Source organism: Leptinotarsa decemlineata, unplaced genomic scaffold (genome assembly GCF_025532065.1).
Source record: "Leptinotarsa decemlineata unplaced genomic scaffold, Ldec_3_MD MMD2_tig00000690_RagTag_RagTag, whole genome shotgun sequence".
Taxonomy (NCBI): domain Eukaryota; kingdom Metazoa; phylum Arthropoda; class Insecta; order Coleoptera; family Chrysomelidae; genus Leptinotarsa; species Leptinotarsa decemlineata.
In genome coordinates this window covers 3252990-3276229 of record NW_027412554.1, presented here as the reverse complement: position 1 = coordinate 3276229, position 23240 = coordinate 3252990, and the positions used below count along the sequence as shown (strand labels likewise).

General features: G+C 36.4%; 1 protein-coding gene across 1 annotated transcript in view; it reads left to right on the top strand.

The window, feature by feature from the left end:
• Positions 1-23240, top strand: part of LOC111513425 (sorting nexin-27) — a 292951-nt gene that overhangs the window by 30474 nt on the left and 239237 nt on the right. The window lies entirely within an intron of this gene.

The window sequence follows — 23240 nt, the reverse complement described above, 5'->3', positions numbered from 1 at the left end:
GTCATTTATTGTTGGACGTTCTTGAAAATATCATTAATACCTCTCTAAATGAAGAATGTTTTCCCTCAATGCTTAAGTTGGCAAGAGTCTCCCCAATCTATAAAAAAGGATCCCCAGAACTAACTCAAAACTTCAGGCAAATGTCAATCTTGCCTTGCTTTTCAAAAATATTTTAAACTATTCTTTATAATCAACTAGTTGATTACTTCGATAAGAACAAAATCCTGAGTCCTCAGCAGTATGGTTTTAGAAAAAATATGTCGACTTTGGATGCTATCAAGTTATTAACTCCTGCTATAAAAGCTAGTTTTGAAAGAAATTAAAAATTTTTTGAATCTTCACAGACCTAAGTGCAGCTTTTGATTGTGTTGATCATGACATACTAATAATAATAATAATAATGTTTATTTATCAAAAAATTACAATATTGAATATATCAGTAGTGCTTGAGAGATGCATAAATAAACAATGGCATCACTGAAGAAACAATCGCAAGATTGCTCCTTGTGCGTGATATAGCCTCTAGAAAAGATTCAAAAAAATGACAAAAAAAAACATTCATGTAGCACATAATACAATATTTAAAATATCACAATGATTGGTTGTCAGTTTCATGCAAGATATTACATGATATAAATATCACAGTTGGGTTTCAAACCCATAATAAGTATTTTATATTTTCACTATTTTTCCGCATTCCTGCTTTTTCTACTTATCAAAATTTAAGCACACCTGTACTAAATCATTTATTTTAACTAAACTCGTCACCGAATTTCTTTTTTTGTAATATAATAATATTTTAAGAGCCTCTTTGATGTTAAAAACAAATTTTGAAAAATAAAAGTTGTCAAACTTGATGCAAAGTTCATCTAGTTTCAACGGGGCTTTCAAAAATATACAGTACTTGAGTTTTTTAATGAGCAAATGGCCTCACAATATGAATTAGAACAAAACGGAACATTAGGAAACATCATTTCGTGATTCTTGAAGCCCATTCAATAAAAGAAAAAACTCATAGTATTTACATTTACCTACTCCGCTAACAACACTAATTTAAAAAAACTGGGTAGGCTGTGAAAAAATATGAAACTACATAATGTGTTTTAGAAAACGTCACTGTCACTGAATAAATTAATGCCCGTTAGTTCAATGTAATGTATGAAAATTAAAATAATATGTTATATTTACAAGAAAAAATTGAAATTGTGCTAATTTGTGGTGAAAACACATTGCATCGACAAGTGGCTGATATTTTTAACGCAAGACATCCTGGTAGACATGTACAGCAATCCACTGTAAGTAGGATTTTAAAAAAATTTAAACTGACTGGTTCAGTTGAAAATACTTTTAAAAAACGTCATAATCCATCACGCAATAATGATGAGGTTCAGTTGGCTGTCTGCCTGGATGTTATCGAACAGGGAAAATCAAGTATTACCAATATTGTAGATAGAACTGGCGTTAAAAGAGAAAGCGTAAGAGCAATTTTACATAAAAATAAATTCAAACCCTACAAACCCAAATTTATAAATACCTTAAAGGAAAGAGATTTCGACGTTCGACTAGATTTCTCTTTCTGGTACCAAGGAGAAGTAGAATTAAACAGAAAATTTCCTTACAAAATCCTATGGACCGACGAAGCTACCTTCACATCGAACGGCGTAGTCAGTTCCCAGAATTGTAGGTGGTGGGCTCAGGAAAATCCTCATTTTGTGATAGAATGTCGGGACCAATATTCATTTAAAACAAATGTGTGGTGCGGTGTTTTAAATAATCAGGTAATGGGACCATTCTTTTTTAGACACAATTTAACTTCTCAGGATTATTTGCAATTTCTAAATACTGAGATCAGTGATATAATGGACAATATGTCGGTTGAAATAAGACACAGTCTGTGATATCAATGTGACGGGGCTTCTATTCATAGTTCAAGACAAGTCAAAGAGAAACTATTAGAAATGTTTAGGGGCAAAGTTATTGGGCGAAATATGGAGCAAATATGGCCGCCTAAGTCGCCAGATTTAACCCCACTAGATTTTTTCTTGTGGGGTTACTTAAAACAAATCGTTTATAAACAAAGACCTTTTCGTGACGTGAATCACCTAGAAACTGTTATTAGAAACTCTATTTTAAACATAAACCCTGTGAGTATCAGCAACTCAATAAAAGATGTATCAAGAAGGACAATTATCTGCATAGAACGCGATGGAAGACATACAGAAATGTAGTGTATTTAATGTCGTGAGTCTTTTTTTCGTGTTTTTTTGCTATTAGGTATAGGTACATGTATATTTTCAGTTCCTTTCAATTAAGATTAAATTCCACTGTATTTTTTGTTAAAAAAACAATAAACACTCTAAGATATTGTTTCCTAATGTTCCGTTTTGTTCTAAATCATATTGTGAGGCCATTTGCTCATTAAAAAACTCAAGTACTGTATAGTTTGGAAAGCCCCGTTGAAACTAGATGAACTTTGCATCAAGTTTGACAACTTTTATTTTTCAAAATTTGTTTTTAACATCAAAGAGGCTCTTAAAATATTATTATATTACAAAAAAAGAAATTCGGTGACGAGTTTAGTTAAAATAAATGATTTAGTACAGGTGTGCTTAAATTTTGATAAGTAGAAAAAGCAGGAATGCGGAAAAATAGTGAAAATATAAAATACTTATTATGGGTTTGAAACTTGGTGTGGGTATAAAATTACAAAAGAAAATGTTTTTATCCTTTGATATTTTTAGATATTTTGAAGAATAATGTCATTTTTCGATGTTTCTTTTTTTAAATGTCAATTTTGACAGGTTAAGGAAATCACGTGACCTATTTTGTAGACGCCATTTGACATCATTTCTTAAGCAAAATCTACTGCCAAAATCAAATTTCACATAAAACGATAAATAAAAAAGTTTCCCATTTGATGCGGACTTTATCGGTGACACTGTATATACAATTTGCAATAGACTAAATAGTGCAGTATTTGCTATAAGAAAAGTTAAACAACTTATTAACCAATCCGCTGCAATAACGACTTATTATGCACTGTTCGAATCCATTATTAGATATGGCTTGTCTGTCTGGAGCTCGGCAGCTCAGTTTCATTTGAATGCTATATTCGTCATCCAGAAGAGGGCTGTAAGATGTATCATAGGAGCTAATTTTGAAGACTCCTGCAAACCAATCTTTAAAACGTTGAGAATAATGACACTTTACTCTCTGATAATTTTTGTAAAGTTACTATATGTCAAACAAAACATTAATAGTTACTCTGTTGTGTCCGATATACACGGTCACAATACTAGAAATAAAGATAATTTGATTTTACCTCAAACCCGGTTACAAAGAATGGACATACTATTGATATTAAAATGTACAATGCCCTACCTCTTACAGTACGTTCTCTGAACTATAGTAAATTCAAAAAACATTTAAAGACATTACTTACGGAAAATCCCCTATATGGTATCAATGACTTTTTCCATTCACTCCCGGGACCATAGAGCAAAGATGCCTTTCACGATTGTATGTATGTACTGTATTATTATTTTTATTGCACTGTATCTTCTGAAGATTTTATATTTTACTTTTGGCATATGTTAATTTGATGGTATTTTGTGACATGTTCTAAAGCTGTAGCTTTGTTATGAACCAAATAAAAAATTTAAATTTGAATTTGAGCACAAGTTGACGTGGATGCCATCATCTTGATCAACTGATCTCATATATATGCTAGCACCATAAGCACTTTGAGATGCGTCACAAAAACCATGCATTTCTACTCGTTTCGGATTTTTGCAAAGAACGTGCCTAGCAATTTGTACATGATTTAAAGAAAAAAGTTCTGCTTTGAATTCGTTTCAGAACGACTCAAGATTCATAGGGAGGAGCTCATCCCAGTCGTAAACTTTTCTAACCATAGTTTTTGCATGATGATTTTTGATGTTATTGTAACTGGGCTGAGGAGGCCAAATGGATCGAAAATTGTGGAAATGCAAGAGAGAATTGTTCGTTTTGTAGCATTTTTGTTATCTGGTATATTTATTTTGAATACTAACATATCTGTATGGGGTAGCCAAATTAAGCCCAAGGTTTAAGCGTTTTCATTGATTCCAAAATCAACTACATTCAAATCATGTTGCAGATCACGAACGTATTTCAATACTTTTTTGGGAAAGAAAGTTTTTGGCTTTCTACTACTCCATCTGATACAAAAAAAGGGATGAGAGAATCTTCCAAAGAAAGGAAGGAAGTAATCAATTTGAAACTCTATACATGAATGTGTAGATCATGCAAAGAAGTAACTTTCAGACACAAACTGAAAGAAAGTCCTCCTGAAACAGCTACTTTCATATAAACATTGAATTACACGAAAGATAATAATTCTTTCGAAACAAATACTTCTATATGAACACTGAATTATACAGAAGATACTTTTCTCTACTCAGTTTGTGTCTGAAAGTTACTTCTTTGCATGATCTACACATTCATGTATACAGTTTCAAATTGATTACTTCCTTCCTTTCTTTGGAAAGATTCTCTCATCCCTTTTTTTTGTATCAGATGGAGTGGTAGAAAGCCAAAAACTTTCTTTCCCAAAAAATTAATCACTCCTAAAAATATAACCCCTTCAATTCAAAAAAGTATTTCAATACCTTCGGATTGTTAGAATAAAACTTTCGTAACTCAAAACAACCAGACTTTAGTACAGAAAACACATCTTTACACAAACGGGTTGCTTCTTCACTTGAATTTCTTCCAAACAAAAGATTGTCTACATAGAAGTTTTTTCTAAATGATACTTGCTGCCTGAGGGTAAGCTGATTCATTTTCAGTGGCTAACTGAAAAAGACACCGTATTGCTAAGAATGATGAAGCAGCTTCACCATATGTAACCGTGTTCAGTTCATACACCGAGATAGGAGTATCGGAACTTCGCCAAAGGATTCTTTGAAGATATCTTTGTTCCGGATGTATGAGAACTTGACGATACATCTTTGCAGTATCTCCGCATACCAGGTAAGCATACTCGCGATAACTCAAAACTAGAGAAATCATCTTCCTCTGAATCTTGGGGCCTACCATTTGAAGGTCATTCAGAGAATATTGAGATGACGTGGAGGCAGATGCGTCGAACACAACGCGAAGTTTTGTCGATACGCTGTCTTCGCGCATAACTCCATGGTGTGGCAGATAAAAGGAATATTTTATTGTTTCATCTTCGTTAACCTTGTTCATGTGACCTATACTTTCATACTTCACCATGAAATCACCATATGAAGAATTGAATTTACTGTTTTCATTAAGTTTTCTTTCTAGAGAAATGAAACCTTTCTAGGTTGTTCACGCGATTCGCGTAGATTTTCTAAAGATTTCTTGAATGGAATTTTAACTATAAACCTGCCATTGCTTAGTCTACTGGTATCTTGAAAAAAATGCTCTCCGCACAATTTCTCTTCTTCAGGTTATGCTTTGTCAGGAAACAGAAACTGTTTTTGAGAATGATACTAATGGGCCCTGAAATGACCCAACCAAGTTGAGTTTTTTGTAAAGTTGGTTCGTTACGCCCTAGAAAAATTTTACCGACACATTAAAGAATAGAAGTGATCCGTTCCTATCAAAATATCAATTGAACTGTGTTCGTAAAAATTCGGATCTGCAAGATTTATGTCATGTGGAATATTTAGTCTAAAGTGGCTTGATATTTTTGTATCCGGCAATTTTCTTGTGATTTCCGGAAATATATAACGGTGAATGTTTGTACGAAAAGAATTGTGTTGAGATTGGATATTGACTTCGCATTTCGACTTGATGTAGGAAGTAGTACGATTGAGACCACATACTTCTATATTAGTAGGGAAAGTGCTTAAATTAAATTTCCTACACGTATCCTCTCTCATGAAACTTGATTCTGAACCTGAATCTAATAGAACCCTGATGGTGTGAATATTTGAATCATTATCAGCAATATTTACCAATGCTGTGACAGCAATACCCATTTGTTAGCAATATTTGCAGATAATGCATGTAAAAGTGAATTATTAGAAGTTTGAGAATTATCCGAAATTGGAACAGGCGTATTATTTTTGGTGTAGTCCATGTGAATTAGGGTGTGATGTTTACCGTTACATTTCTTGCAATTTGAACAACGGCATATTTTGCTACAGTGACCATTATGTTGGGTATTGTAATGAAGTTTCACTGCATTTAGTCTTGGAATAAATAATGGTATAATAATAATGATGATGAATGAAAAATTGGATTTTAAAAAACATGGTGGCGGACATTGTGTGGAATATACGTCATAATACATCATTAAAGAGAAAAACATGATATCAATGTGTACAAGGTGTGACAAAAATAAACACTCCCGGTTCATGAATGACATTAACATACTTTCAAACAATAATATTACCCACCTCCCCAATGCCGCCTGTTTTCTTTGACGCCCCTCACCTAATATTTTTGACAACGCTGCACGCCCTCTATGCACCGTTCCAAAGGACGTCCGTTCAGTTGGAATCTCAATAATGTTGATATTTTTTATAAACGATTTTATAATATACTATCAAAATGAATTGTGAGCTGTTTGGGAATTGAAAAAAAAAAGATTAGATAGTGAAATAAACGTATATTTTGTAAAGTAAGATTATACAATTTAGGTCAAAAACTCATGCTAATTCTATTCTAAAGGTTTTTCAGAATGGTATAATAAATTCTTACCCTTGTGAAAAAAGAAAATAAATAATCCAAAGGAAAATTATCACAAGGGTGAGAAATGTTGATTTTTGAAAACATTGTTTTGAGCTGGTTGCCTATGCAATCAGTGGCACATAAATTGTTCAAATGGTTAGGAAATTCGTCTCTAGATGAATGATACCTTGCAAAAATTAATCTGGAGGCATATATTGTATTGTATTTTATTGATGTGGATGAATTGGTAAAAAAGTATGCAACAGGCTGTTTCCAGTTTGCATGTATTGTCATGACTACCATATCATATTTTGCTATAGAAGCCGTTTTCTTGTTCAATAATTCCTCAAAACCAACTATTCTATCCTTTCCTATATTGTAGAATAAGTATGACTTGAAAACACTGTGCGATAGAGCGCAGGATGGGCTCAAATTAATAGAAACATGGTGCAAGGAACACTCACTACCGATCAATCCCAAGAAGACTGAGATGGTCCTCTTCACCAGGAATAGAAGTTTATCGGGCTTAAAACCTCCCGAAATCTTCAAAAGCAAACTACAGGAAGCTAACATAGAACTCACCTACAGAGTAGAACAAAAAAGCATATGTGGCTTCTGAACAATGTCGGAGGACAGGACGGGATTTTTCACCCCGTGTGGTCACCTGGATCTACACTGCAATAATAAGACCTATGTTAACGTACGGAGCCATTGTATGGGGACCGAAAGTTCTACAAGCAACGGATGTAGATGAACAAGGCGGGTACGAGCGCAAAATCCCATGTATTTTCTTATGGAGCAAAACTTTTTGCAATTTTTGGTTCAAACAAGAGTGGAGGAAACGTCATTGACGCAGGATGGAATGAGTATCGGAGAGATTCAAGCGTGGAACTCATCCCCCTTAATACTCGGCCCCCTTAGTACTCCGCCCCTCAAATCGAGCCCCCTTAGTATTCCGCATCACCGCTCAGGCCCCCTTGTCACGTAATCCTAATTAAAAAAGTTTATAGTTATGAGAATCGAACTCGGGTCGTCCGCGTGGTAGACGTTGTCCTTAGCCTCGACACAACGTAAGATATTGAAAGTAATTGCGAATGGTGAGTATTTATAGCGTTTGTTTTGCCGGGACCGAAATTGACTCATTCGTGTGTGTGTGTGTGTGTGTGTGCGTGCGTGTTTGTGTGCGTGCGTGTATGCGCGTGCGTGCGTGTGTGTGTGTACCTGTCGCGCAATAGTTGTGTGGCCACATGCCATCTAGCAACACGCATGGTGTGGCCTACCTACTTTGAGCAACCATTTTTTGAGGCCACTGAATGCGGACCTATTTTAAACGAATCTACGCGGCCTGCTGATCACAATGGTACCTAATTCTCCATTTGACCCCAGAGTGATGGTTCAGGGATGTGTCAAAAGTTGTGTTAACTCATCAAAATTTTATCTACCTCATGTGGCCATCACTTTCGTGTGCCCAGTGCTGCCTCTCGATTTATTTATCGAGCGGACTTAAGCAAAATTGAATTATCGCAACTTGTGTTTGAAGGTGCTTTGTGTGGACCATCAGGTGTTCATTATTTACTAAGGCCAAGAGGCTTTTCTTATGATCTTCAGAAATCAAACTTTCATGTTTACCTATTGCAAATAAAAAATATTGAAATATGATATGATATGTGACACAATTTACAGATTTCAAATAGTGATCTATTCAACTAGTTTTTTCAAAATTTGTCAAACAAATTCTTCAAAGAAGACTAACTATCTACAATTAATTCTTGCCGCTAAAAAGCTGGAGGTTAAATAAATCCCAACTTCCTTCCATAATAGGTAATTCCACATCCCAAATGTTGGGATGGCTTCTAACAAAAAATCATACAGATCGTAGAAATTATCATTTATTAGCCTTTTGAGGCATGATTCAGTTAATAGAATATGGCAGTATATCCAATTGTATCATTCCAGGATAATGAAAAGCTGTATAGAAATATGTACAGATTTTCGTAATCAGAATAAAAAGAGAGATATGGATATGGTATCGAGGTTATATGCTGCCAATGCCAGCATGGCAGATTCGGTGTTGCCGGTTGTAAAATAAATCGATGTTTATGGAGCAATGTAGTATTGCCAGTTTCAATATTAAGCATGAAGGGTTAGGAATACGACTCGATAAAAATTGGAAGTGCAAAACTGATATATTAATAATGACGAATCAGATTTAAGAAAAAATATAACAGTTAACCTCTTCAATTTGGGTCCCTCAATGTGTACAGGGTGTCTCAAAATACATCATTTCAGAAAAAAAACAGTATCAATGTATATGCAGGGGGTTTCAAAATACATCATTTGAGAAAAAAATACATGTCGGTTTAACAGAAGTCTAGCGTTCCAACATGTCAGAAGGACACCGAGTCGTATCTTTGTTAACCAAGTTAGCATCATCAGGAGAAGGAGATGACTCTCAAAAGTGTGAAGGGGTTACGCATTGTGGAGTTAACGTAGTGCGAAGTATTCGACCGTTATACATACGTTTCGACCGTTTTGCGTGCGTCTCAACCGTTTTGCGTGCGTTTATCGTTTCATCGTTATTGTCGTAGCCGTTTTCATGTTTTCATATGATAGTCATCTATCACTTAACGCGTTTCGCTAACCAAGTAAGCATCATCAGGAGATGACTAAAGTCCATGCTTTGTCATTTTGCGAATTTTCAGACTCCTGAACGGAACCTTGTGTACCACTCAGCATAAATCGGCAGAGAAAAAACAAAGATGCGGTAACAGTTCAGAAGGGTACTAAGCCACAAATTCGTTGATGATATTCGGATCTTAACGTGCAGCACATCAAATGAAAGAGAAATTGATGCAGAATTCATCGACAGAGGAAAAACAATGATGGCGCGACATGTCAGAAGGGCACTAAGCCGTATTTTCGTTAATAGTAGTTTGTTCTCAACGTGCAGTACATCAAATGAAATGAAAATGAATGCAGAATTCATCGACAGAGAAAAACAAATAAAGATGACGCCTAAAGGGGCACTGAGCCGTATTTTCGCTAATAATAGTCACATTGTCATGTGTATCACATCAAATGAAACGAAAAAGAATGAAGAATTAATTGAAAAAGAAAAACAAAGATGGCGCAACATGTCAGAAAGGCGCTAAGCCACATCTTAGTTTATGATAGTTGAATCTCAACGTTCAGCATATCAAATGAAAGGTAAACGAATGTGGAATTCATCGACAGAGTTATCGACATGTTAGAAGGGCACTAAGCCTTAATTTCGTCGACAGAGAAAAAACAGATGGCGTAACATGTTAGAAGGGCACTAAGCCGTATTTTCGTTAATAATAGTTTGTTCTCAACGTGCAGCACATCAAATGAAATGGAAACGAATGCAGAATTTATCGACGAAGAAATACAAACAAAGATGATGCCAAGGGCCCTGAGCCGTATCTTCGCTAATAATAGACGCATTCTCATGTGTATTGACAAAGAAAAAACAAAGATAGCATGCAATATGTCAGAAGGGCACCAAGTCACATCTTCGTTAATAATAGTCGCATTGTCACGTGCAGCATATCGAATGAAAGGAGAGATGTTGAATTTATTAACAAAGAAAAACAAAAAAACAGTCAAAAGGGCACTAAACCGTATCTTTATTAATAATGATCGGATTATCACGTACATCTCGTCAAATGAAAGGAGAAGAAATGCAGAATTCATCGAAAAAGAAAAGACGCAATATGTCATAAATGTACTAACCCGCATCTTCATTAATAATATTCGGATCGTCATGTACAGCACGTCAAAATGAAAGGGGAAACGAATGCAGATTGTATCAACAAAATCAACACAAATATGGTGTAACATGTCAGAAGGGCACTAAGCCACATCTTCGTTAATGATAGTTGAATTTCAACATGCAGCACATCAAATGAAAGGAAAAGAAATGCAGAATCCATGGACAAAGAAAAAATCGTAGGCGATGCCAAGATGGCACTGAGTTGTTTCTTCGCTAATAATGGTCGCATCATAACATGTAGCACATCAAATGAAAAGGAAAAGAAAACTGAATTCATGTGTTTGTTGACCTTTTCTATTCATACCCAATGCCACATGGATCAATGTCGCCAAAACCATCTGAGCAACCTTTTCAGAACCAGTTTCAAATCTCAGCAGTTTCCATTTTTTTAGTCTATAGTTGCACATTATGAGACTAGCAGTCGTCGATATTCAGGGGTTTGTTGCTCAACAACACCACCCCAAAAAGATTGCCATGTAACACTTTTCTACTTCTACCGCCGAAAGCATTCTCTTCCTTGAGCAAAGACGATAGAAAAGGCGTTGTGTATGTGGAAAGAAACATTCATGGTTTGAACTATTCTTCAGGCTTCGTGAAATATCATCCTCAATGTATATCTACATGATGTTGATATCATTTATGTGCGTGATCATCAGAAGAAAGCCTTTCTGGATGACGGACTGCACCTATTCAATATATACACAACCGTAGTGAATTTGGAAGACTTTGAAAATTCATGGTGGTGTGTTCCAAAATTGGAGAAAACATGCCGTTCTGCATGGATCATTCCAAAGGAAATTCGTTCAGCTGTAGTCTCAACAACGTTGATATTTTATATAAATGGCTTTATAATATACTACCAAAATGAATAAAATCCATGTCACAAACATCTTTGTTTGAAAATGAAAACTTATCCTTAGACAGGGAAAGTTGTCAAAAATATACAATAACGAAAAAATATATACAAGGGTTTATAGTGATGAATTAACATCATGTTGAAAGATACAAGGTTGGCAAAAAGCAATTCTCATACACAGGACATTTGAGAAATAAAGAAAATGAGTTTGTCTGTCAATTTAAATTCTGATTCGTTGGGTCGTTTTAACAAAAGCGGTATTTTATATCTTGAATTTTATTCAATGATGATTAATATTAGACATTTAATTTCAATTACGATATTTGAAATTTCATTTCGTGTTGTAGTTTTTCGAAATTCCCATTTAAAATAGCATCTTTTGATATAGATTCCGTGCGAAACCATTATGTGTAGATAACCTGAGTTACATTTGTACATTATAACAGGGAAGAAGATGAGTTCTTGGACATATAAACATAACAAAGTAACGATACAGATAAATATGAAAAATCGTCATAAAGTAGTTCAAATCCATTCAAGTAAATATATGAATTGAAAGATGTTTTAACCTCACCTTCGATATTCTGAAACGAAAAACACTCAGTATTCACAATTCCATCTTTTATTATTCCAAGTTCATAGTCATTAAAATTGATACGATTACAAGATATGCTCAATGCAGATGCGTATTGAGCATTTTATCTTAGAACGGTGACCGGAGTAAAGTTACAACCTCATCATATTAATGTTTATAAATATTGTGAGATGTCAAGATCATCAACGTGTATTAAAATGCATTCGATAGTCATTGATCACTCTTCGAAAACGGTTCCAGAGCTTTCGAAATACAAAGCAAATAATTTTCTTCGTGACTATTCATTCGATATAAAATATCATTACCCCAAAATGTATCGACATCATAACACGTTTGCGGTTGATTTATCAATTTATCACTTCGTGTCATTACATTTGGAAACTAACTTTCAGTTTGGAGAACAGTTCATTACTTCAGCGTGCGATCCCTCAATGTGTACAGAAGATCTCAAAATACATCATTAAAAAAAATGGCGTCGAATTGTACAGGGTGCGTCAAAATACATCATTTAAGAAAAAAACATTACAGTTTAACGAGGCTGTAACGTTCCAACGTGCGATCCCACAATGTGTACAGGGTGTCTCAAAATACATCATTGAAGAAAAAACATGTCGTCGAAGTGTACAGGGTGCGTCAAAATACATCATTTAAGAAAAGAACATGTCGGCTTAATAGAAGTTTAACATTCCAACATATCAGAAGGACATTAAGTCATATCGTTGTTAGGCAAGTTAGCATCACCAGGAGAAGGAGGACACCAAAGTTGCATTGTGGAGGTAACGTTCGAAAATGGGGAAAGCGAAGTATTCGACCGTTTTGCGTACGTTTCGATCGTTTTGCGTACGTTTCGACCGTTTTACGTGCGTTTCGACCATTTTGCGTACGTTTATTCGTTGTCGTTTCATCGTTGTTGTCGTAGCCGTTTTCGTGTTTCAATATGACAGTCATCTATTACTTAACGAGTTTCGCTAACCAAGTAAGCATCATCAGGAAATAACTAAAGTTCATGCTTTGTCGTATGAAGGTTAATTTGGCGAATTTTAAGATTCCTGAACGGAACCTTGTGGAACACTCAGCCTAACTTTTGTTACAGAATGTTGTCGGTCAGTCAATAAGAATGGAGGAATCAAATATCGGTCGGTCATTGTGTTAGATGAAAGTGAAATGGAGATAAAGGGTCGAATAATGACAATAATAATAGTGATAAAACTTTCAAAGTGACGTAGTCACCGTGGAAGATGGTGACGTGGTAGAAAATGTTTGATGATTTGTGGAAATAAGTAAGTTATTAGAAAAAAAATTGCGCAACTGTCAGAAGTGCACTTAGTTGTATATTCGCTAATAATGATCGGATCGTCGCATATAGCACGTCAAATGAAAGGATAAGAAATGCAGAATTCATCGACGAAGAAAAAACAAAGATGGCGCAACATGTCAGAAGGGCACTAAGCTACATCTTCGTTAATAATAGTCGGGCCGTCACGTAAGGCACGTCTAATGGAAAGAAAAGGAATGCAGAAGTCATCGATAGAGAAAAAACATAGACATATCAAAAATGTTGTCATAGTGTGGTACATTTTTTTCGTCAAACTTTGTGGTCACCAATCCCAAAGGAGAGGAGATATACTGCACCAAGTCAGCGAAGAGCGGTATTTTTCTGTAATGAAATGTTTGAATTTCTTAAAATTTTTCAAATATCTAGAACAGAAAAACAAAACTCAGCTGTGGAACGCTTTTATCTACTAACGTTAAGTATGTGTCGGTAGTGTATAACAAAGTTCAACATTAAATTAACTCGTTGTGGAGGATGTTTGTTGCGATATACTTCAGATGGTAGTATTCATTGTTTTATCATTTCACCAGAAACGCTTTCGCGTTTTATAAAATTGTTGTATACAAGGGGTTTGGAAATAGAAAAAAGCAATGTTTGGTATACCCCTTGTTGTATACGACCGGAAGTGAAAACTGGAAATGACATGTTTTTGATGGATTCGACACCTTCTCACCCTAAGGAATTTTTGTCAATAAATTCTGCGTTTTGAATCAAACTTCTGCAATTGGAATACACTCGTAGTTGATCATAACCCAACAGCTTTCAATTCCAAGTTTGTTCAATGATTTTCTTTGAATGTGCAATTCTTCTTATGCCATTTGACATTAGGCACTGGATATTATATTTGTAACGCCATGTTTGCTTTTTCTCTGTCGGTACATTCTGCATTCATTTCCCCTTCATTTGATGTGCTGCACGTTGAGATTCAACTATCATTCATGAAGATGTGGCTTAGTGCCTTCCTGACGTGTTGCGCCATCTTTGTTTTTTCTTTGTCGATGAATTCTGCATTTCTTATTCTTTCATTTGACGTGCTGTACGCGACGATCCGATCATTATTAGCGAATATACAACTTAGTGCCCTTCTGACACTTCCGCCAATGACCACTCCCCACATCGTGGGATAAGTGATCATTGGTGATCAAGAATGACAGCCCTCTGCATCTGTGCGGCTGATTTCTGCCATAGTGCGGCATGCCGGTATGATTTCAAGATTTGAGAGTGGAGAGGGCATCATTCCACCAAGGGCTCCAATAATCAGAACAACCATCTTGACAGTGTGGTCTGGATAGAGTCTGTGGAGTTCGAATAGAAAATATCGATATTTTATTCGTTTTTTCTCCTCTTTTCGGACGATATTCGTCCGAAAATTATATTATATTATTATTATTCGACCCTCGTTCTTCAGTTCACTTTCATGTAACACAGTCAACCGACCGATATTTGATTCCTCCATTCTTATTGGCTGACCGACACCATTCTGTAACAGAAGTCAGGCTGAGTGTTCCACAAGGTTCCGTTCAGGAATCTGAAAATTCGCTAAATTAACCTTCATACGACAAAGCATGCACTATAGTTATTCCCTCATGATGCCTAATTGGCTAGCGAAACGCGTTGAGTAATAGGTGACTCATATTGAAACACGAAATCGGCTACGCCAATAACGGTCGAAACGCACGTAAAACGGTCGAAACGCACGTAAAACGGTCGAAACGTACGCAAAACGGTCGAATACTTCGCTTTCCCCATTTTTGAACGTTACCTCCACAATGCGTAACTCCTCGACACCTTTGGTGTTCTCCTTCTCCTGATGATATATTTTGGGGTAATGATATTTTATATTGAAGAATAGTCACGAAGAAAATTATTTGCTTTGTATTCCTAAAGCTTTGGAACCGTTTTCGAAGATCGATCAATGACTACCGAATGCATTTCTAATACATGTTGATGATCTTGACCTCTCTCAAAATGTATAAACTTTCATATGATGAGGTTGTAACTTTACTCCGGTCATCGTACCAAGATAAAATGCTCAACACGCCTCTGCATTAAGCATATCTCTTGTAATCGTATCAATTTTGATGACTATGAACTTGGAATAATAAAAGATGGAATTGTGAATACTGAGTGTTTTTCGTTTCAAAATATTGAAGGTGAGGTTGAAACATCTTTCAATTCGTGTATTAACTTGAATGGATTTGAATTATTATATGATTTTTCATATTTATCTGGATCGTTACTTTGTTATATTTATATGTCCAAGAACTCATCTTCTTCCCTGTTATAATAGACTCGTCACCACACCTAATGACATTGATTTGTCGTACAAATGAAATTAAACATATTGCTTTCGTACGGTATCTATATCAAAGGATGTTATTTTAAATGGGAATTTCGAAAAAACTACAACACAATATGAATTTTCAAATATCGTCATTGAAATTAAATACCGCTTTTGTTAAAACGACCTAACGAATCAGAATTTAAATTGACAGACAAACTCATTTTCTTTATTTCTCAAATGTACTATGTATGAGAGTTGCTTTTTGCCAACCTTGTATCTTTCAACATGATGTTTATTCATCACTATAAACCCTTGTATATATTTTTTCGTTATTGCATATTTTTGACAACTTTCCCTGTCTTAGATGAGTTTTCATTTTCAAACAAAGATGTGTGTGACATGCATTTTATTCATTTTGGTAGTATATTATAAAGCCATTCATATAAAATATCAAGGTTGTTGAGACTACAGCTGAACGAATTTCCTTAGGAATGATCCATGCAAAACGGCATGTTTTCTCCAATTTTGGAACACACCACCATGAATCTTCAAAGTTTTACAAATTCATTATGGGTGTGTATATATTGAATAGGTGCAGTCCGTCATCCAGAAAGGCTTTCTTCTGATGATCACGCACATACATGATATCAACATCATGTATATATTCATTGAGAATGATATTCCACGAAGCCTGAAGAATAGTTCAAACCACGAATGTTTCTTTCCACATACACAACGTCTTTTCTATCGTCTTTGCTCAAGGAGGAGAATGCTTTCGGTGGTAGAAGCAGAAAAGTGTTACATTGATTACCGATCTTGATGGCAATTATTTGGGGTGGAATTGGTGCTCAACAACAAATCCCTGAATATAGACGACTGCTAGTCTCATAATGTGCAACTATAGACTAAAAAAATGGAAACTGCTGAGATTTGAAACTGGTTCTGAAAAGATTGCTTATATGGTTTTGGCTGCTGTTGTTGAGATGACTCTGAACTGATACTGCACACGTTAATGTATTGTGGAAGCTGCAGAGATTTGAAGCTTGTTCAGTGGAGACTGTTGAGATGGTTCTGGAAGCCGCTAAGATTTGAAACTCATTCTGGAAAAGTTGCTAAGACGGTTTTGGATGTAGTTGTTGAGATGACTCTAAATTGATACTGCACGCGTTGATGTAGTGTTCTGAAATAAATTCAATCTTCAATACAAACGTACACTAAAGAAAAATTGTGGGTAATGTCTTTCATGGAGTGATTGTGAAAAATGAGCGAGCTACACTTATAATAAGAAAAGAATTTGAAACACTTTCTACTACTCCATCTTGATACAAAAAAAGAAGGATGAGGGAATCTTCCAAAGAAAGGAAGGAAGTAACTCTATACATGGATGTGTAGATCATGCAAAGAAGTAACTTTCAGACACAAACTGAAAGAAAGTCCTCCCGAAACAGCTACTTTCATATAAACATTGAATTATACGAAAGAAAAAAATTATTTCGAAACAAATACTTCTACATGAACACTGAATTATACAGAAGATACTTTTCTCTACTCAGTTTGTATTTCAAACATTCGTTGTGGAATAAAAATCAGATATCATTCACATGAGTTCTAATTTAAATGAATAGTAACAAATTGCACTAACATAGAACACTGTCATCCTGACTGGTATACACCGATGTTTCGCCTTAAGACACTTGCCCTAAGGCTCTTCAGTACCAAATTGGATAACATTATAGAAAATACACACACTTCATTCATGAATTACGATTTTTTAATGTCACGGATTAAGCTTGATCTGCTTATGTCATCGATGACATCGTAATGACATTCATTCACCTATTTGATTTAATCCCAGCCAAGAGGAATCTTATTTGAATTGAAGGGGTTATATTTTTTAGGTGTGAATAATTTTTGGGAAACATCGGTGTATACTAGTCAGGATGACAGTGTTCTATGTAAGTGCAATTTGTTACTATTCATTTAAAGTAGAACTCATGTGAATGATATCTGATTTTTATTTCACAACGAATGTTTGAAATACAAACTGATTAGAGAAAAGTATCTTCTGTATAATTCAGTGTTCATATAGAAGTATTTGTTTCGAAAGAATTTTTTCCTTTCGTATAATTCAATGTTTATATGAAAGTATCTGTTTCAGGAGGACTTTCTTTCAGTTTGTATCTGAAAGTTACTTCTTTGCATGATCTACACATCCATGTATAGAGTTACTTCCTTCCTTTCTTTGGAAGATTCCCTCATCCTTCTCTTGAAATTCAATTTGAAACACATTCTGCAAGTATCAAACACAGGAAAGGTATTGTATGAAAATGCTACTTTATGCGGATCATATCTATGAATGGAAGAAATTTTGAGTATACATCCACAAACTCTATAAATATATTGAACAGAGAAAAATGGGAAAGCAGTACTAACCTTAATTTCGTCCAATTTTAAAGAAAATACGACAGCGTATTTTCCTAATGAAAATTCTTCCAAACGGGAGTGATACTACTGCGTCACTCAGTGTGGTAAAAAATGACACTTTCTTGCCCGATTCCAAGAAGACCACCTAATCAAATTTTCCTCTCACGATATTGGCTGTCAATATTCTCTGCGGCGTCTCTACGTGTGAATCTGCTATTTTGTTAATTGGTTTCCTCTCCACGACCGAATTTGAATTTTTGAAAATCCACCTGCGAGAAACCAAAAATAAAAAAAGAATGTTTTAAATTACAAATTATACGAACACTTTCTCAAACAAACGATGATATGAAAAATATTGACTGAAATCATCCAATATATATTGAGAAAAAAAAAACTAATCAATACAGTTCATTGTATGATTTTCATTATACGTGTTTTACAAAAACCGCTAAACGTGTTTCGCTATACAATAGCTTCTTCAAGCATAAACTTGCATAAACTTGCTTTGTTTATGCTTGAAGAAGCTATTGTATAGCGAAACACGTGTCGCGGCTTTTGTAAAACCCTCATCGTGAAAATCATACAATCGGCCAGTTCTATTCAAATATATAAAGAAAAATTTTGGAAATTAAATGATAATTCAACAACTGCCACCAACTTTTGATTGAATCACATTTGAATAAATTCATCTGCTAGAAAAGTCGTACTTAAAAACACTCACTTTCAATTGGTACTACAAAGTCATTTCGCCATGCAGGACTATGAGTGGTGCCATTTTAAAATTAAACAAAATTAAAAGTCATTGTTTCGTCGCTTTGAGAACTGAATTTCTGCGGATGTTGGTTGATTCAGCATTGACATTGATCCATGTGACCTTGGGTATGAATAGAGAAGGTCAACAAACACATGAATTCAGCTTTCTTTTCCTATTCATTTGATGTGCTACATGTGACGAAGTGACTATTATTAGCGAAGAAATAACTCAGTGCCATCTTGACATCGCCTTCGATTTTTTATTTGTCGATAGATTCTGCATTTTTTCTCCTTTCATTTGATGTGCTGCATGTTTAGATTCAACTATCATTAACGAAGATGTGGCTTAGTGGCCTTCTGACATGTTGCACCATATTTGTGTTTTCTCTGTTGATACCATCTGCTTTCGTTTCCCCTTTTATTGCTACGTGCTGTACATGACGATCCGAATATTATCAACGAAGATGTGGGTTAGTGCATTTCTGAAATATTGCGCCATCTTTGTTTTTTCTTTGTCGATGAGTTCTGCATTCGTTTCCCTTTAATTTGACGTGCTATACATGACGATCTAATTATTATTAACGAAGGTGCGGCTTAGTGCACTTCTGACATGTTGCGCCATCTTTGTTTTTTGTTTGTCGATGAATTCTGCATTTCTTTTCCTTTCATTTGACGTTATGTACATGATAATCCGACTATTATTAATAAAGATACGGTTTAGTGTCCTTTTGACTGTCTCTTTGTTTTTCTTTATTAACAAATTCAACATCTCTCCTTTCACTTGATATGCTGCACGTGACGATGCGACTATTATTAACGAAGATATGACTTGGTGCCCTTCTAACATATTGCATGCCCTCTTTGTTTTTTCTTTGTCAATTGATTATGCATTCCTTTCTCATTCATTCAATGTGATACACATGTCAATGCGACTATTATTAGCGAAACCCTCAACCGAAACCCGCAAGGGTTTATTGTGGATCACACCTATTCACACTCTGCCAAATAAACCAAGCTTCTTAACGAAGCCGATTAGTTTGTATGGTGAGTGGTCTTTACGGTCAGATGGTGAGAGTACGGCTCTGCCGAACTCTAAGAACCTGATTCGGTCCCCAGCGGGGCGGGCACAAAGTATATGCTCTGCTGTTTCATAATTTTCCAAACAGAGGCGACACACACTGTCTTCCGACATTCCAAGTCTCTGCGTATGATGATTCAAATAACAGTGACCTGTAAGAAAGCCTGTTAGACATCATAGTTCATCCCTACTGTAGTCCAACAACTGTTTGGTATCAAGCTTCGAAGGGTGAATAAACGCCTTGGAGTGAGGCAATCCTGAAACATTCTGCCGGAAGTCCATAAATGTTCTTGCCATCCAGGTGTCCAAGTTTGTTTGGCAAAGCCTGAAGCGATGCTCAAAAACAGCTCATTTCATAGTTCATTATCAGTAAAATGAACTAAAATTAGCTATTATGTAAAAAAATTACGACTCCAAAAGTCAATTCAATTTCCAATAAACTGCCAAATGCGTCACAAAGAATACCATGTTGGTGATGCGAGGCGTGGCTTGGCTGGTCTCCATCGGACCACTTTTTTAACAAAAACACCCTCTATACACCCCAAAGGGGTTTCCTATAACATTAAGTGCCAAATTGGTACTTCTTCTTCTTCGACCCGTTCTGGTCATTGACAATGAAAACCAACGGGGTTGTTCAAGAAGTTACGTCATTCCATTGTCTTCTCTCTACAACCCTCAGGGTATATTAAGGTCCTTTTGACTTCATTTCTTCGTCGAAAACATCGACGACAACACCTTTCTGGTCATTGATGATATCCTCTACAAGAACTAGCAAGGGTGCACAAGAACTTACGTCATTCCATTGTTCTCAGAGGTATATAACTCCTCACGTACCTACGTCACCTTTACACCTAAGGGATGAAAGAAGTCGATGGACTTCAGAGAACTGGATGGACTGTATCCAGCTTAGCGGTTAAATGACTACTAGTGGTCTTTCAGGTCAGATGGTAAGAGATCGGCTCTGCCGAACTCTAAAAACCTGATTCGGTCCTCAGCGGGGCTGGCACAAAGTATATGCTCTGATCTTTCATCCTTTCCCAAACAGAGGCGATACACACTGTCTTCCGACATTCCGAGTCTCTGCATATGATGATTCAAATGACTGTGACCTGTAAGAAGGCGTGTTAGACATCGTAGTTCATCCCTACTGTAGTCCAACAACTGTTTGGTATCAAGCTTCGAAGGGTTAATAAACGCCTTTGAGTGAGCCAATCCTGGAAGATTCTGCCAGAAGTCCATAAATCTTCTTGCCATCCAGGTGTTCAATGTTTGTTTGGCAATGCAATGCCAATGCCAGGTTCTGGTCTGATGAAGCTGCTTTCAGCACCCTCCTTTGCAAGGGAGTCAGCAGCTTCGTTGCCTTCCAGGCCAGTATGGCCAGGAATCCAGACCAGAGACAATCTGTTGAGACTTCCTATCGAGGAGAGTCTTTTTTAGCAATTTGCTACCAATTTAAACGTTGCTCGGTAGGAGACAAGAGCTTCCAACGCCGCTTGACTGTCCGAGAATATTTTTATTGATTTGTGAGTAAGGTTGGATTTATCCAATCTCTCCGCACACAATGGGCTCATTCAGGCTGATTTAGATTTTTATTGAAAATTATATATTATAAAAGTAAATCATCTTCCAAGTATCCTACAAAATTTTCCGGTTTTTTTGTCAATTAACAACTGAGCAAGAGCAATTGAAAATGTGAGATCGCCCGCGATACATTTTGACGTCACACCAGACAACGAGCTTCGAGCGGTGGCAACCGGGCCTGTAGTTGGAGATTAAGAATCGCTGTCATCGCCGCCAGCACTCCCTTGTCGCCAAGTCGACTGATGTGACGTCAAGCTTGACCACATTCAACTATTTATTTGATGGGGAAGATAAGGAGTGAAATTTCAGATTTTTTGCAGATGTACTATTTGAAACATAAACTTTCAAATAATGAAATAAAAAAAATTGTTAAATGAGCCCATTCAATAGCGTAAATTTTTGCTTGAAATACAGTCGCATAAGTTCCTAGACAGGTAGGTATCTCTGTCCTGGGTCTGCGACTAAAAACACCTGCACCAGAACCGGAAGGTGTTTTTGATACATCTGTGAACCAAAAATTATCTGCTCTTAATATTTCCTTCTCTCGGAGGATCCATTCCCCTCTAGTCGGGAGTAGCACTTTATAAGGCAGTTCGTAGTTGACAGTTGGAGGCAGAAAGTCAGAGGTCATTTCCAGAATGTTGTGACTTCCAGTGTCAACCGACAGTCTGTTGCACTCTGCATTAAATTGATTTCTGCAATTGGCAATGTGCACAAGTCTATATGCAGTCCATTTAGCCTCTCTCTCTTCAGAAAAATGTGGAGAAGAGGTAGATCTAGAAGGATCTCCATGGCCGCTGACGGTGTAGTACTGATAGCACCACTGATAGTCAAACAAGCCTGTCTCTGTAAGCCAGAGAACTTCGCTTGGGCCGTTTTCTGTAAAGCTTTTGGCCACCAGGCAATTGCACCATAAGTGATCATTGGTCTAACAATCATCACATAAATCCAGTAGATTTGTTTAGGACCTAAACCCCAAGTTTTACCACAAATCCTTCGACATGTCCATAGAGACAGTCTGGCTTTGTGTAAAACTTTTTTCAAGTGAGCATTCCAGGTGAGTTTTTTCAAGGATAATGTCAAGATATTTCACCTCCGTTCCAAATCGAATGACCTCACCATTGAGGGAAAGTGGCATTAGATTGTCCAATTTTCTCCTCTTGGTGCTGGGGTTGACAGACATCTGCTTCCTCAGGCACCAACTGTGAACAACATCCATCGCGCTTTGGAGGATATTAAAAGCTACCCTTCCCGACGTGGACCTTGCCAGGATGACAAAGTCATTTGCGTAAGCTTGCAGATCTACTTTTCTTCTGTCGAGGGCATCAAGCAGACTATCCATCAGGAGCGACCATAGAAGGGGAGATAGTACCCCTGGTGACCCTGAACCTAATGGCCTCGCCTTGAAGAGTCGTAGTTGCAGTTCTGTTTACTAGCATGGCATAGATCCAGCCAGTTATGGTCGATTCTATACCCTTCCTAGCCAGATACAGTCATATAAATTTAGGAAGAGCATTGTCAAATGCTCCTTCAATATCAAGAAATACAGCAACCGCAATCTTCTTGTTGTCAAGGGATTGGGAAATTTTTTCGGCGAATCTGTCGATTCGCCGGTTTGATAAGCATACTGGTGGTTATTCAGGGGAGATGCATATAATGCTACCCTCCTGATGTGTCCGTCCAGTATCCTCTCAAGTCCTTTCAACAGAAAGAATGTGAGGCTGATTGATTGTACCGATTTAGGGTGTGGATATCTCCGACCCTTGCTGCCAACCAGCTGGGTAGTATATAGTTCCACGTCAGACTAGCTCTATACAATTTTGTGAGAATAGGTAATATTATTTCCAGTCCGTTTT